This window comes from Podarcis liolepis (genome assembly GCF_965112155.1).
Source record: "Podarcis liolepis genome assembly, chromosome: 8".
NCBI lineage: Eukaryota > Metazoa > Chordata > Lepidosauria > Squamata > Lacertidae > Podarcis > Podarcis liolepis.
Window position 1 is genome coordinate 47,234,947 of NC_139560.1, and position 17,713 is coordinate 47,252,659.

At 41.8% G+C, this 17,713-nt stretch overlaps 1 protein-coding gene across 12 annotated transcripts in view; it reads right to left on the reverse strand.

Moving 5' to 3' along the window:
- Nucleotides 1-17,713, reverse strand: part of DLGAP1 (DLG associated protein 1) — a 291,661-nt gene that overhangs the window by 53,825 nt on the left and 220,123 nt on the right. The window lies entirely within an intron of this gene.

The window sequence follows — 17,713 nt, forward strand, 5'->3', positions numbered from 1 at the left end:
AGATTTACATGGGCAGTAGAGATTTGGCCCAATAATGCTTTATTGCAATTCACAGTTACTGCTCCTTACAGTAATGTGGGTGCGGCTGACACTGTGTGCATTACAGTCATACCTCATGTTACGTTTGTTTCATGATACGTTTATCCAGGTTGCATCCTGCAGCGACCCAGAAGCAGTGGAAAGGGTTACTTCCGGGTTTCGCCACTCGCGCATGTGCACAAGTGTCAAATCGCACCACGCACCTGCGCAGATACGGCATTTCAGGAGTGCGGGCTTTTCATGTTGCGAACGGGCCTCCAGAACGGATCCAGTTCGCAACCAGAGGTACCACTGTATTACTGATGTTGGCACAGAGGTGGGCAACTTCCTCATTTGGTCTGAGAGGCCATTTTCTTCAAACCATGTCCACCTTGCCCCAAAGCCTGACTGCATGTGTGACATCAGTTGTGGAGCAGGTAGAAGCACATATAGATCCTGCTGCAAGAAAGCAGAATTGAACTCCCCCTGCATTGGCTGATGGGTAAGGAGTTCAATGCTGCTTGTTTTGGGTGCCTGGATGAATTCTTCACAGGAAACTTGCTGCCATAACCGAACCCTGTAGAAAGCAGGACTGAATTCACTGAGCATCAGCGGATGTGCAAATAGTTGACTCCTGCTTAGTTACCACATTTTACCGCACACAGAATTCAGTGCCAGGCATAAAATGTAGATCAAAAAGTGGGAAATGGACAGCCACACACCTTAGAAGGAAACCCCCCCCCCCACTTATCTTCCCAATTGACCAATTCAGAAAACACAAGCTACCCCTTTGTGGGGGGATTCAGAAAAGCCGAATCTTTTCAGTACCCAGAATTTAAAGCTGAAGAGCACTACTTGTGTCATTTTGGTATTTTGGACTTTCAAAAGAAAAAAGCAGGTTTCCAGGTAAAAGCAAACCACATCACACAGGACATGCCACCGTGTCAGTTCAAAGAGCTCAGTCAGCTCAGTTTTTCATCATGTCTCTTGGAGGTCAGGCAAGGCACTGCAACTCCAAAAATAAACACATCTGTATTCCAAAGGCTCTGGGCTTGTTTTGTTTCTTCCCTCTAAAACAATCTTCTGCTTATAACATTATTTATTTTTTTCAAATCAAGTACAGACTTGGCACAGTGTAGGATTGAACATGATTCATACAGTAAGTACTTTCTTGAGAGTGGGTGTTCTGTGTGAATTATATGTTATGTGCAAACTTCACTTTACACTGCACTGCTGTCTTGGTGCAACAGATAATTATTCAAAGTTATTCATGAGTTCCATGAAATTTTTATCCACGGTCCCTTGCCCCCTGCACTTTATACTGGCCCATAGTTTCCTGGAACCTTGGACCCAGTAAGTGTTAAAATATAAGCCAGGCTAGTTTCCTGCTGAGGTGATGTGCCATTAGGAGAACAAATGAAGACTCAGAAGACTGTTATAACTTGTGTACCTTTTTTTCAGGGACACTTCTTGAAGTAAAGAGACAGAATTCCCTGCCACTCTGAACCAAATGAAGTTACTGAAACATCTTCAAAAGCAACCCCATGAAGAGTCTTGGTTGACCACAAACTTGACATGAGCCAACAGTGTGACGCGGCAGCTAAAAAAGCCAATGCAATTCTGGGCTGCATCAATAGGAGTATAGCATCTAGATCAAGGGAAGTAATAGTGCCACTGTATTCTGCTCTGGTCAGACCTCACCTGGAGTACTGTGTCCAGTTCTGGGCACCACAGTTCAAGAAGGACACTGACAAACTGGAACGTGTCCAGAGGAGGGCAACCAAAATGGTCAAAGGCCTGGAAACGATGCCTTATGAGGAACGGCTAAGGGAGCTGGGCATGTTTAGCCTGGAGAAGAGGAGGTTAAGGGGTGATATGATAGCCATGTTCAAATATATAAAAGGATGTCATATAGAGGAGGGAGAAAGGTTGTTTTCTGCTGCTCCAGAGAAGTGGACATGGAGCAATGGATCCAAACTACAAGAAAGAAGATTCCACCTAAACATTAGGAAGAACTTCCTGACAGTAAGAGCTGTTCGACAGTGGAATTTGCTGCCAAGGAGTGTGGTGGAGTCTCCTTCTTTGGAGGTCTTTAAGCAGAGGCTGGACAACCATATGTCAGGAGTGCTCTGATGGTGTTTCCTGCTTGGCAGGGGGTTGGACTCGATGGCCCTTGTGGTCTATTCCAACTCTATGATTCTAAGAGTATTTATTGGAGAGCTCAAGTCTGCTGGATTTATTAACGTCATGAGTTTTATAGGAGGTATTGTATTGTGCCTCAAAATTGTATCTCATCTGTTACTGCATACGCTTTGCCTATAAAGGTGATATATACTAATTTTTCAAATGAACAGATAAGTAGCTAACAGAAACTGTAAGAATCCTATGTTTTAAATTTGGGGTGGCCAACTCTCAAGAATGCGATCTACTCATAGAGTTAAAAACTGGCAGTGATCTACCCCATTTTGGGGGGTTCAGGTCAAAGTTGTTGAGTTTTTTAAGGAAAGAAAGCCCTGTTTTTTTGCGGTTCAGGTCAAAGTTGTTTAGCTTCTTTGGGGGGAAGTCAGTGATATATCAGTGATCTACCACAGACGTCCAGTGATCTACCAGTACATCATGATCTACCTGTTGGGCGTTCCTGTTTTAAATGAAAGGGGAAAAAATTAAAGGAATCTTGCCAATCTTGAAACTGTAAAATACTCTGGGATTCCATTCAATTTATAAGCAGGTGCACATTTAATTATTTTTAAAAACCATATAGAGGTGTTACGTTTTCTACCAAGGAACTTAAATTCCTTGATCAGAAAAGGCAGACTTCGTAATGTCTGAACAGATAGACCTGTGTCTTCTTTACACATGTGAAGCCTAAACAAAAATGATCTAAAGAGCTAATTCTAAACATGTTTCTTTTGCACAATGAATCTTGGTGCAGACATGAAATATTTATCAGTGTTCACCAAACACTCCAGAGCAGGTCCCCCCTCCCAATACAGGTGTGGACATTGCCACAATTTCTTACAGGTGATGGATGATACACGTGCCAAGTATTTGGGACTGGCTGCGTCTTCTCTGCATCATGTACACACAATGGAAGCTAAATTTGCTAGTCTTTCTACCAGGAAATGTGAGCACAAAATAATTATTGTGTTTGAAACAGAATCTTGTCTCCAGAGCTGTGCTATGAACATTATTTAAAAGAACAACATCACCCTCTAGTGTTCAACCAGTCTCATTATTTCAATATTCATAATGCCTGGTGTTAAGACACCAATTGACAAAGATACGCAACAGCAACAACACTCCCATAACCTAGGAGTGCTTCCAGGAGACTATTCCATGTCTCCTCCATGAAATGTGATGGAGGGTCCCACAATGTCGCCATCCAATTGCAAATGTCCCCTGTTTCCCATGACTTCTTCTGCCTTTCCCCCCTGGCAGTAGAAATCCATGAAGGAGGGAAAGAGTGGGGAAATACCAAGACAATTTGCTTTACAGATTTGGATGGGGAAATGCACAATTGAGGTATGGTGGGAGTTGTCCCTGGGGGAGGTGGATATGGTGTTGAGAATGCCCCTCACTTCTCCATGGCTTGCCCTGTATTTCCCATCACTGAGCCAGTTTGGGTCCTTTTCCTGGAACTATAGCTAGCCCCACTGCTGTAGTTGATTGCTCCTTGGAATGAGATCTCATCAATCCCACACTTCGATTAATTCTTTAATTAAGGAATTCAACTATGCCTTTAAAAAAAAGTTATTGTATACATTGTTTGGGGCTGCTTGGTAATGCCATTGAAAAATGCAGCAGTCACATCTAGTGCTGCATATGCATTACAGTGGTACTTGGGGTAAATACTTAATTCGTTCCGGAGGTCTGTTCTTAACCTGAAACTGTTCTTAACCTGAAGCACCACTTTAGCTAATGGGGCCTTCCTGCTGCTGCCTTGCCGCCGGAGCACAATTTCTGTTCTCATCCTGAAGCAAAGTTCTTAACCCGAGGTACTATTTCTGGGATAGCGGAGTCTGTAACCTGAAGTGTATGTAACCTGAGGTACCACTGTATATTCTTAAAGTACACCCACCCAAAAGAATTCTGGGCACCATTGTTTACCCATAACAGAGTTGTTATGCATCTTTAAGGTAAGGTATATAGCGGGTGGCGCTGTGGTGTAAACCACAGAGCCTAGGGCTTGCTGATCAGGAGGTCGGCGGTTCGAATCCCCGTGATGGGGTGAGCTCCCGTTGTTCAGTCCCATTCCTGCCCACCTAGCAATTCAAAAGCACATCAGAGTGCAAGTAGATAAATAGGTACCCCTCTGGCAGGAAGGTAAACGGCGTTTCTGTGCGCTGCTCTGGTTTGCCAGAAGCGGCTTAGTCATGCTGGCCACATGACCCAGAAGCTGTCTGCAGACAAATGCCGGCTCCCTCGGCCTATAGAGTGAGGTGAGCACCGCAACCCCAGAGTAGTCCATGATTGGACCTAGTGGTCAGGGGTCCCTTTACCTTTACCTATATAGGTCAGTCAATCAATAATAGGTCTGGTTTACATGACATGTTAAGCCAAACTATGGCTTGCCGGGACAGGGAGGATGTGCTGACCTCTAGGAGGAATCTGCACTGACTCCCCAAGTCCTTTTAACTTAGCATGGCAGCTAAGTCAAGGTTTGGCTTAGCATGCCATCCAAAATGCGGCTAGCGGTTAACCTCTCTCTTCCTTAAACTAGCAGCAACCACTTTCCTCCTCCAAGTCCCTGCTTTAAAAGAGTCCCTCATGAAATTTGAATATATCTGGAGAAATGAAAATGTCTGAAGGGGGGGGGGGATGACTGTATTTCCACTGGGGACCTGATTCTGAAAACTTGCTTCCACACATGTCATCCAGTACTGATAAGAAGTCTTCCTTGATGGTCAAACACTTACATGCTGCTTCAACCAAAACACTGACCCACTTTGGTCCGTTTTCTCTCTCTCTCACTCATTAGAATAATTTGTAATAAAACTTTAATTGATGCACTTTTTAGTATTCAAGCTTCACTTATGGAGAACCTGCAGGGCAGGCTCACACTGTCACCCAGCTGGGCATCCATACTCAGGGCTTAATCTGTGGTCAGTTCAGCCCCAGCACCTCTTTGTGATGGCCAGGCTCAACTTGCAGCATATAAAATAAGAGCATATGAAAATGTTCCTGAAGAGGCACAAAATGCATTTCCTTCACCACAGAGTGAATTAACACAGTTTTCTCACAATAGTGATTAAGGGGGAAGCACTTTCAGATGCCCCCCCACTAGTGTTTTTCTTCCATGTATGAAAACTATTTTGCTTTTGCCCTACATTTTTAGATTTTAACACTTTTATAAAGTACATAACAGATGAAGAATCTGGGGACAGATTGCTTTATTGCTGTCATTCTTTTATCATTTAGTCTGCTTCAAATGCTGATGCATAAAGCTAAAAGTGCAGAACAAAAAGTTATGTTTTATGTTTAAAAGCTTCTCCCAAATCCCTGCAGCTTAATATAATGATCTCTTTTGCAAATAACAGAGTAAACCTCTTTTATTGGGCCAAGAGTGTGATACACAATGTATATATCAGATATGATATACTTCTGTATACTAAGTAACTCCCCTTAAATGTCCTGTGGGATCTTTTTGTTTCTACAGTAATCATCTTTTCCATGTCAGTGTAATCTTTTCAAAATAACACACATGCTTTCAAACTCTTACTTCATATCCTACATGTCAATTTCCCTGGATCTAGATCAAAGCACATCGGGGAATCTGTGGCCCTCCAGATGTCATTGGACCACAACTCTCACCATCACTGACTACTGGTCATACTCAATGGAGTTTACTTTTGAGTAACCTTGCTTAGGATTGCACTGTTATTTCCATTACAAAGGAAAGGATATAATATTTGTTTCCTTGAGGATGCTAATCAGCATAGTTCATAGTTAAAACTGCCTAGACTCTCTGAAGTACTTGTTGAACATCCATTGAACCAAACTATTTACTTTTCATAGGCAGACAATGGTCTGGTTCACATGTCACAGTAAACCCAGTTATGGCTTATGGGGATGATGCAAGTAAGCAGGCTCCCAAAGAGGAGTTTGCAGCACCATTGCTCCTTCCCAGTCTTTTTACCTCCCATGCATCACTGTGCTAAGCCAACTCTTTGTGCCATCCAAACCCAAGCTTGTGGTTAAACCCTTTCCTTGCTAACCATGAGCCTTAAACTTTGATCTTAGTTTATGCTCAGTATGGTATGTCATTTTCCCAGTAGTGATGTATGGATGTGAGAGCTGGACCATAAAGAAGGCTGATCGACAAAGAATAGATGCTTTTGAATTATGGTGCTGGAGGAGACTCTTGAGAGTCCCATGGACTGCAAGAAGATCAAACCTATCCATTCTCAAGGAAATCAGCCCTGAGTGCTCACTGGAAGGACAGATCGTGAAGCTGAGGCTCCAATACTGTGGCCACCTCATGAGAAGAGAAGACTCCCTGGAAAAGACCCTGATGTTGGGAAAGATGGAGGGCACAAGGAGAAGGGGACGACAGAGGACGAGATGGTTGGACAGTGTTCTCCAAGCTACCAGCATGAGTTTGACCAAACTGTGGGAGGCAGTGGAAGACAGGAGTGCCTGGTGTGCTCTGGTCCATGGGGCCACGAAGAGTTGGACATGACTAAACGACTAAACAACAACAACATGGTATGTAATAGCATCATGTCTGTGTTAATAAATCACACTACAGCCAATGCTCTACTTCCAGAGATTGCTGCATCATGGAGAAGGAGTAAACTGTGAAGTTCAGGGTTGCGTTTTGTATGTCTGGAAGCTCAAAACACGCTTTGGGTTCTAAGCTATGGTTAAGACAAACCATTGTTTGGGGGTCTGAACTGAACCCTCTATTTCTGGCTTGTTGGAAAAGTGTCCTCAGATTTCTAGATGGAAGTAATTATGTACAGTTTCCATTTTCAGTTGAGCTATGCTTAGACTTTATACTATTTTCACTGCTCAAAATATTTGAGTTTATCTTTCTGAAATTGGCTGTTTCAAGACCTCTTAATCTCCACTCTACAACATTCTAGTTTGTCAACTGAATAGCCAAATATACACCTGCCCGTCTCCTGCATAAGAATCTAATAGCTTCCACCCTTGCTCACGTACACAATATATTATATTGTTGAGCTACAGAAAGTGAATTGTTCGGCAAGCATAACTTTCCTATTCAGCTTTTTAGTGGCAAGATGCCAGAGAGAGAGCCCAGATGTTTTGGATTAATGTTTATATTAATTTGACAATGGAATAGCATTTGTTCGCCTTTCTTTTTTATTGGTATATTCTGTTTCAGATTAGGTCACACCCTAAACCACCCTAGGTTTGTAGGAAACTTCACAGCAGAACATTTCTTTCATTTATTTATTTACTCAGTTTATTTGGTCTACATATGCACCTATCTTTTTCCCTTCTGGGGGGGGGGGAAGCAGTGGCAGGGTGGTGTTTGTTAGGAAAACTGCAACAGAGAGGAGTGAGAGAGAAAGGTTAATCCCAAAGCACCTGGGGATGTACTAGGGACTAGCAAGACTGCTGCATCACTTTCTACAAAAGAGGCAGGACTGGAGTGGCGGGTGAGGGAGGGAGTAGCTCTGGAACACAAACACCAAATTGGCTAAGTGTTTGTGTTCCCTGACCATTTTCTGAGAAAATGAGATTGCTGTTGTTATGGTTGCAGTTAGTGCTACCTTTTCAGTGCAGTTAGCAATACCAATCTTCAGTTGTATTTGTTTTGAGTTCACAGTTCAAAACCAATATAAGCAATAGCATTCACTACACAAGTCTCTTTATTTCAGCCTCAAACCCATTTATAACTACAGAAGTGGCCTGTCCCTTTCAAATTCAGCTGAAGTGTTTATACATATCCTGAAAGCCTTTTCATTGGCCTCAACCCTGCACAACAGCATAAGAAGAAACAACTGTATTGTTTTTATTATTTTAATGTACATGTTAATCTTTTTAAAATCATATACTATACGTATGCTGCCATTGGAAAACCATTGCTTTTAGAAAGGTGTCAAACAAGTGCAACAAATAAATAAAAAGCAGCATTTCTAAAAGTTAATTTTTTAAAACCAACCGACAAACACTAATGTATTTGATGGTTCAATATTTTAAAACTTTTTCATGATTTTTCACAATTGTTGCAATTGAGAATCAATGACAATTTTAAAATGTTGACATTGGGTGACAGCCAATGTTAGTCATGCCTGGAGTGGACTCACTGAACTTCATTAAAGACATAGTCTCCTGTGACTTTGACTTAGTTGGGTTAAAGGTCTTATGCAGTGGACTGCAATCCACTGAAAGCTTTTGGCACAATCAATTTCTTACTCTTTAAGGTGCCACAAGACTCCACTGTTGCTTATGGAATAAGTAGAACACCCTCCTTTCCTCAAACGTTACTTAACTTTTAAAGCTGTTTTTATATTGTCACAAACATAGTGACTGCAGGCACCTGCGTGCTCACCAGTACTTCCTATGACACCAGTGAAAGGTAACAGAAAATATATCCTCAGAAATCCACACTGCATGAGAGATTCTTGCTCTTTCTTCTCAGTTCATAACAGCTTGGCCTCTCCTACATTGAAAACATGCCCCTTCAGATAGCCACATTTCATTGGATGCCAGGATTGGACACCCGCCCTCCCATCTGTTCTGAATGGAGGAGAGGTGCAAAGGGTTTCTCTCTCTGAGCAAGCCTGACAGTGGCTGACATTAAGTATCTCGCCACCCCACCCCTGTTGATGTGTCAAGTTAAATGGGGGGCACGCCAGGACCATGTTGTATTTCTATCGCCTTTTTGGCTCTTATGGATGTAGTAGTCAATTTGGGTAATGTCACCCCCCCCCCCACAGCAGCCATTTTGCAACTGGTGCCCATGGCACTTTCTCAATACTCCAGATGTGTCCATTCGTCCCAAAAGGTTTTGTGTGAGAGAAAGAGACACAGCTAGTCAGTCCTTACCCAGAGGTGCAGTAGACTACACAGAAACTTGGGTCTTTCAGAGCCCTTGTGACCTATGTGTCCACACTGCCCTACAAATGCATAAGTGAGACAGGGTTGCTTTGCAGTAATTATTAAAAATCTGCTCCAATTCTTTCATGCTAGACAGATATTATTTATTTTTAAACATAAAGTGGCGCATGCTAATTCTGCATTTGGTATCTAAAACACTTGAGTAGAATACTGAGTGGATTTGCAAAGAGGGTGCTGCCTCTGGCCAATTCAAGAGAGACGTAGAAAATCCACTTTAGCAGCTTTGCCCGCAATTACAAAGTTATGCCATTTCCCATTTGAGAGGCTGAGATATAAAAGAGGCTAGATGGTGCCGATATCAGATGACTATCTCCATCTCAATATTTTCTAATCTAAAAGTTGAAGGCAGGCAACCTTTGATTACTCTGCATTTGTAGCATCTTGTTCATGAACCCATTTTCAGGGTAAAGCCAATCTAAACTTGGACCTGTGCCAGTCAGATTACTGGCAAGGCTTTATACAATGCAGAATGCAATTAGAAAAAGGGAAATCAGAAACTCACAATAACAGGGATAGCTGATCCTCTCTAGCTCAACTTGATAGAGATTAATGGCAATTTTGCAGCTGAAGTCTGTGTCGATCACATACTATCCTTCAGGATGAACATGAAAAAGGGACGCTGAATGAAGGATATTAAGGTCCCCCCACATATACCAAAATGATGCAGATTCTTGTGGAAAGAATACCACATTGTCACTTCCGCTGTGGCTTTATCATTTTTTAAAAGATCAACCTAAAGTTTTAAGCATAATTTACATAAGCGAGCCTGCAGTTCAATACTTCTCCAGGAAGACACTAAAAAGAAGGCATTGTGGTTACTGATGTTCCAGACTCACAGTCAGCAGAGTCCTCATATTCCTTCCCTCAGATTCTCTAGCTCTCCTGGAAGGAAAGTTATGAAGCAAAATGTGCAGGTACCCTTCTAAGCAATTTCTGTGAGATGAGCCAACCTGGCTGCTCCTGCCTGTTAGTGATTTTAGCAAATAAGTGAGAGCTGTGACTAATGAGTGAATTGTTTGGACACCAGCCAATAGGAATCCCTGTGGTCCCAAAGAGCTGCTGTTTACCCCCTTCCCTTTAGTACACTTTCTTTGCTTCTTTCTCATTTTCTAGACCTTGGAATATATATACTTTGCTCTTCCTTTTAGCCCAGCAACCAGGAGGCTTCTTTCCGCTGGTGGGTTTGCCTGAGATCAAGTACTCCTTAAATGTTTTCTGCGAGTCTTACTACATAATATGCATGGATGGATGGATGGAGCCAGAAGATAATACAAGCCAGTACACTAAGCCTCCCTCCAACCTAGTCCATTTCCCTCATTTCCCAACTCCCACTAAGCTTTACTGATGCAATGGTGAAGGAGGAAAAGAGTGAGGCTTCCCCCTTCCCCTCTGTGACAACTGAGCTACTGATGGTTTCCCATAGTCCCTGGTGCTTGCTATGCTGCCTTAAGTTAGGGAGAGACTCCCGTCTCCACCTCCATCCACTATTGCCACAGCAGAAATAAAGGTAAATGGGAAAGAAGATACTTGGAGGGATAGGGAGGCAGGTAGGGTTGGTTTGGAGGCTCACTGAGGATTTGCAGGTAGGGCTCTGACCCTGCTGAGGTCCCAATGATATCAATGTCTGAGTACAAGAGGGGCTGGTTCAGGGTTGGATTAAACCAATCTATTTTTGTGAGTTTCTGAAGCACAGTTTAGTTTGCCTGACTCTAGCTTGGAATGTGGTGAGGGTACCCTATTTCTACATACATGAAAGTTATATGTAGAATGATCATGGGTAGTGATACCTCTACAGTATTACCGCAAGCAACCTATTAAGCTCTCATCTGTACATGGTCACAGTGAGGCTGGGACTACACAAATTTGTGTCCTTGCCATCTTCTGCAGCCTTTTCATCTGCACAGTGCTGGTCCATGGCACATACCTTGTCCTTCACAGGATTCTTCACGAGAAAGGGAAAGGCATTTATTTTGAGAAAGATGCAGAGCAGGTAGTTAAACCCTTAGCTCTGTGAAAGGATACTTCATACTCAAAAATCACCCTTACGTAATCCAGATGACAGTATGTCTCAAGCTAAGAGAAGAAGGGGCAAGCTAAGAACGCCTGTGGCACAAGGAATATCCTTTTTTAATGGCAGGACTTTGAGAAAGCAGAGATTTTAAGTAGTGGCACAAAGCTATGGTAAAACAATGCTCAAAGAATTTTGCTGACAAGGAAACAAATGACAGCTTACAGCTTGCCTTTTGAGATTTAAGCTTTCATTAGCGCAAGAGCCGCAATTGACATTTATATGCGAAGGATATCAAAAGGCAGCCTATATAGACTCCAGTTGTTTGAAAAGTTCCCTCCCCATTCTCAAACCACCTGCAGCTAGAGAGGAGGAGAATGTCTTTGTAACACCAGGTGCAAGCAAATTATGTTCCAAGCATGTACAGCTGGAAGTTAAGGACACTCAACGTATTCACTAAAACAGCATAATTTGCAAAAACAAAAAAACACAAAACCAGAAAAACCCAACTGAACAAAAACTTCACCCGCTCTGCCAAAAAGAGGGACACACCAGAGAATGAACAAATAGTTGTAACTGGTTTGAGCACCAGAAGGTGGAGGCCCTAATGATTTCAGTCTCAGGTATGTTTACGATCTTAGGGCAAGATAAATAGACCTACAATAGCTATAGCTTCCTCCAGCCATAGAGGTTATCTTGTTGACTGGCTACATATAATATAACAATTTAACTCCCTCTCAAAGAAATACCCAGCTCTATGCAGCAGTTATCATGTGGTTCTGAGAACGAGGTTAACATCTGCAGAAATCAGATGAACTGGTTAATCAAAATTAAGTCTATAGCACAAAACAGATATTGCTGGTATCTGCCTGTTACGACTTTAACTAGGGATACTTCCAGCTTTAATAATAATGCTACATTTTCCTGCATAAACAATAACTTGAGAGGATTTCCTCCCTGCATTATTAAAAAAAACCCCACCACCATATTATGTCTTTTTTATTGCAGGGATCTGAAACAGCTTCAAAATTATACTTGTGTACTATGTTGTAATTTCAAGGCAGGAGAGTAGGGACACATTTATCATTTCTGGGATTTAGAATGACGGTTTTTTGTTGTTGTTGTAGGTTTCCTCTGGGTTTTCTTTTATGGCATAACAAAAACAAATGAAAATGTTTGCTCTGAGAACTGCTTAATAATGCATGTACCCAATAGCCCACAGCATCTCATTGGGGCAATTAGTGTTATGGACTGTTGCATAAAGTCATATTTAAGAGGTCTGAAAATTTCTGGTATGCACTGTATCAGGTAAATAAATATGTAACATGGGAACTCTGAATTGGGAATTGCTGATATGATGAAACAGTGATAACTTCAAATGTCTTATTCGCGCACAGGAAAGCATTGCAGAAGTGTTGAGCGCATTAAATCTACTTCTGAAAAAATTCACAATATTTTTATTTCAATTACAATGTGCTCCTAAGTACTACTATAATTATGGATACTGAGCCAAACCTCTTTTCCCAAACCCTGGTCCCCCAAAGGCCAGGCCCTTCCGTCTGCACAAAACTGAATTTTGGTTGCCCACTGCTAAGACTACAGAGCTGACTGCTTTTGGGAAACTGATCTTGTTGCCATCCTATATTATTCTGTATCATTTCATACCTCACTGAATTGGCCCCAGGATTCCTGAATTGGGTGTTTCTGGAGTGATTTTATGACATGTTAAGCCATGGCAGGTGCTTCATTAAGAAAAAGAAAATAAAAGAAAACATTCCTGTCTGTGGCTACAATTACAAAGGAACCCAAAGAAAAGAAAAGAAAAGAAAAGAAAAGAAAAGAAAAGAAAAGAAAAGAAAGCCATTCAAAGAAATACACTAAGAATAGTCACTGAATATGGAATGCTATTATGTGAAACCACTGATACACTTTTGTCTTGAACAGAGTGTTCTGTTTTGGAACACAGGAAACATAAAGGTCAACAAAATCAATTAAGAGTCTGTCCTGAAAGATGAAATTGAAAAAGTACTAGCTTGCAAGAATTATCTCCTGAGGAAGAACATTTTCTGAAACCGGAGTCCTATCAGAGCAAAAACTTAGAGACACTTTATGTTGTGTATGTGCATGATTGCTCAAAAGGGGAGGTTCATTGAGGAATGTGTGACTTAACCAGCAAAACGTAATGTCTTTGCTGCTATGTGGAGAGGTATGATTCTGTCCGTGGTGCTGAAACACCAGCAAGTTATTGCTTGATGATAAATATGCAGAACATATGGGGAATCTCAACCAAATATGGCCCTCCAAACCTTTCCCCTACTGATGGCTTCTCCCAAGGCCACATTCCTCACTCGTCCTGCTCTGAACTCTTGAGTGCTTTTGCCTGGCTTCAAGGTGTCCTTGTACTGTGATAATGCCTTTTGCTGCCTAGATGAGGGGTAGAGAATCTCCAGTCTATGGGTCAGATCTAATCTGCCAGGCCTTCTGATTTGGCCTGCTAGGCTATTTTAGGCAAGCCACACTCACCCTGTCTACTCCCAACATCAAATATGATGCCACGTAAAGATGGCTTGGTCAAAAGGAGCTTTGCAGGCACTGCTGATTGGAAGGGCCTGCAGAGCCTTGTTGTGCAGCATTTCCCAAGCACAAGACAGCCAGCTGTTTATCTAGCACTTGAGAACTGCTCTGCAAAGTTCTTTGCCAGCCCTCTGCTCAGCTGGCTGATTGTTGTGCATTTTTGAACTTTGACAGCTGTTATTATGCCTTCAGAAGACTGGCAGGTTGTGCCGTGTGAACTGTCATTGCCTCCCACTGGAGATGTCAGAACAGAGCCTAGGCCTTCTCTGGCAACTATCCACATTTCCCCAAAGAGCCCCAACTCACACTTTGACTCCACCAGATTCAATAAAGCTAGTTGTGTTCAAACTCATGGACTTTACAATACGTTTGCTCCACTCAGTATCCGTGGCCAGCTCACAGTAGAGTGCACCAAGCAGGTGGAATACCCAGGGAAAAAGAGGGCATAAAATAGTTTATTACAGCTTTCATGCAAAGTAAGGGTAAAACTTTAAGATATGTTCAGAGGAAGCTGAAAAACTGTTTGTCAAAGGAGTCTGCATGGTTCAGTTCCTCCTGTCTTTTCATGTAAGTCCAAGACGTGATCTGCTCCGTGGGTTCATTATATAGTTGTTTCAATCTAGATTTGAAAACGCATTCCTCCTTACTAATGAGTAGGTGACCTTGGAAAGGTCGTTCTATTTTAGATTCAATGGCAACACATTGTATTCATGATGGATAGTCGCTGAAAATCTCTCACTTCAGGAAATTTGAAACTTTGTCTTGCTTATCTCCAAAAGCCAATGTATGTCAGTTGGAGGAGGCTACCACATATAATCTCTCTCAATTTTGTGTTATTTTAGCTAGACCTGTATAGAACTATTCCTGCATTCAATTATTTGAACTCTCAGTGGACACAGATAACCATTTTGTTACAGGCTCGAGCCCAAGTTCCTTTTACGCTTCATTGTAAACCAGATGCACTTCTCTGATGCTGTTGGTGCTCACTCTTTAACACTGAAGCAGTAATGATGGCAAGACCACTAGGACTAGTACTATAGCTTTGCCTGCTAGATTCCTAGAAAGCACTTCCTTGGAGCAATTTTGCAGAGCCTAATGTTGCCAACATTTTCCTGCACAGCTTCTGTGTCACAACTCATTTAAAGTCTGCATGGAAATGCAGTGATGGGGAAAACTGCATCTGTTGATTTCCCGCTCCTCACCTGTTAATGAAGAAATTAAAAGCACCTAAAAACCAAAAAGGTGGCAGTCTTAATGGGGTCCTTAACTGAAGGTAGAATCAGTGGAGATAGCACCGGGCAAGCATGAGTCAGTATGACTGAGCCTGTATGCATGTGATGAAACTTCATCATTTGAGAAAAGGCAACGAAATTTGCAACTGCTGCCCTTTCTTTCAGGTGCAGACATTATGTGCCTTTGCCACTTCTGGCCTGAAGTACTTCAGCAAGCCACATGGGGATGCACTTGAAGCTCGTTCAGCAATCACATCTGGTTCAGATTGCAGCTGCCACCCTGCTAAGTGGTGCTAGGAAGCTGAAGGTATTAAGCTAATTTTTCAACAACTGCATTGACTTCCTATTCCCTCTGAGCCAAGTTCAACATGATGAGTTTAGTCTATAAAGCTCTAAGCAATTTCAGTTTGAGCATTTTCTGCCCACAGGAGCCTAGAGCAAAACCTATGCTTTTCCATTTCCAATTATATTTCTACAGTAACAGGCCAATAATCCTCTTCTTTCCAATTGCTTTGATGTGGGAAGAGCAACAAATGTTTTAGGGTGATCACCGCCTTTTACACGCACCCATATGGCATCACACACATTTTCTTTTGAACAGCAACAATGGAGACTTTATAGGTGCTTTGTTGCTCAAAGATATAAGCAGTGTTTTACTGTTTTTTTTTTTTATATTGCAAAAGGTCGTTCACTGAAAATCTGTTGCTGCAAGGCATCACAGAATCCAACAAACCTTGATAATGTCAGAAATCTCTTGTAAAGCTCATCAGCCACAACCTCTCTCCTAAACCTGGGCACGACTGACCAGGAATGTCAAGTCCTTTGGCTGTAAATGGTGCCTGTATGTTTAAGGGCTCTGAGGCAGTGATACTGCAACAACAATCTCTCCCGCCTAATTCTTCCACTAGTCCCTTTGAACAGCCTCCTGCTGAACCTGCTATGGTAGAAAATTAGAGTCTTGTTGGCCACGATAGGTAGGGGAAAGGACTGTTAGAAGAACAAGGCATCAGAGTACAGCAGTGACATCATCTCTTTGTGTTTCAGCACATCTACAAGGTAGATCTCCAGGTAAGGCACCAGCACTGATGGGATTGATGCCTGTGGGTTGACAGTGTGCATGGTTCCACTTCCTGACTCATCTTCGCTCATGAGTGCATTTCCCCTTGCCTCTTATCCTCAGGATGTTCTTGTCATTATACTGTGGGTGGAATCCACAGCAGAAGATTTGTGTTCAGATCTGTGTTGAGAAACGTTCTCAAACCACTTTCATTGCGGTGCAAAAGAGCAATTCCAGAATGCACCTAAACACAGAGGGTGGAATTCAACTAAGCTTCACTCGGTCATTAATTTAAATGGGCCTGATCTAAGTTAGGTCCATTAATTTAAGTAGCTCTACTCTGAGTAAAACTTAGTTGAACGCCACCCAGAAACTTTTTTTCCTTTTCTATCTCTCTCTCTTTTTATTTTTGGTTCTATCCTAACAGAAAAGAAACCAAGTGGGCATCATGTAGCAACTCTCCAGTGTAGGTTGTTAGAAGATATTATTATTAGGAATTACTAGTTACTTTTTAAACAAAATTTAAACTCAAAGCAACTTGGAACATAACACAAAAATTAAACTAGAAAATATATTCTAGTTTATATATCTCAATCAGTCTAACGCAGGCATAGGCAAACTCCGGCCTTCCAGATGTCTGGGACTACAATTCCCATCATCCCTAGCTAACAGGACCAGTGTTCAGGGAGGATGGGAATCGTAGTCCCAAACATCTGGAGGGCTGGAGTTTGCCTATGCCTGGTCTAACATATCCTTCCCACTAAAAGAGACCACAATATTTAAACCTCTCCAAGTTGAAGGCCAAAAGCCTGGATGGAAAAATGTATTGTGATGATAATGCATACCACGTACCTTACAATGAATCTATGAAGTGTCATTATTGAATGATGAAATCACACAAACCTTTTTAAATTCCGCATTTGTATTTGAGTTTCAAATAGCAAGGTCATTGCCAGACTGCACACTAATTTATCCCTCATATAAAAAGTTAGAAGTTACACAAGTATGAGTACTTCATGCATTCCTACAGATGAGTAGAAAGACAAATAAACCCTTTCTTTTGTTCTGAACTATCCCTGTTTTCTGTTCACCACAACAGGCTCAATTTTTCTCTGAAACAATCTGATTTGAAGGATTTCTACATACCAAACACAGGCTTGCAATGCTGAGAATAGATTGGGGATGGGATAACTGATATTGCTGTCACCTACCCTGTACAGCTTTCACATGCATTTGTTGGGTTAGTCAGTGTGAAAATTTCTATATATTGCACATTTCCCAACTATACAATAATCTGAAATCCAGTCTGAAAGGCATTTAATGCACAGCAGTACACAGAGAGCTACAATTCCTATATTGTACATACAATGTGGGCATTCAGAAAACATACACTGAGTTTGTGTGCCAACAGCATGAAGACGCAATCTGGAACTCATCTTACATGTGTTATGAAACATGTGTTATGAAAGTGATAGGAAATTGCCAAGAATAAATGTGTATTTATGAAATGTTATTAGTGAGAAATACTGTACTCCCTTTTTTTTTAAAAAAAGGCAAATAATAAAGTTTTCAAATTTCTGAAGCACACATACCATCACCCTCTCCACATGTACAACTTTATCTCTCTGCAGTTCTCCTCATTAATCCATCTTTTCCCCAGACTGGCTCATCTCTCAACATACCCGTGGAAGCAAACCAGAGGCTTTTACACTGGTCTCAGTGTTTCTGCTCTGG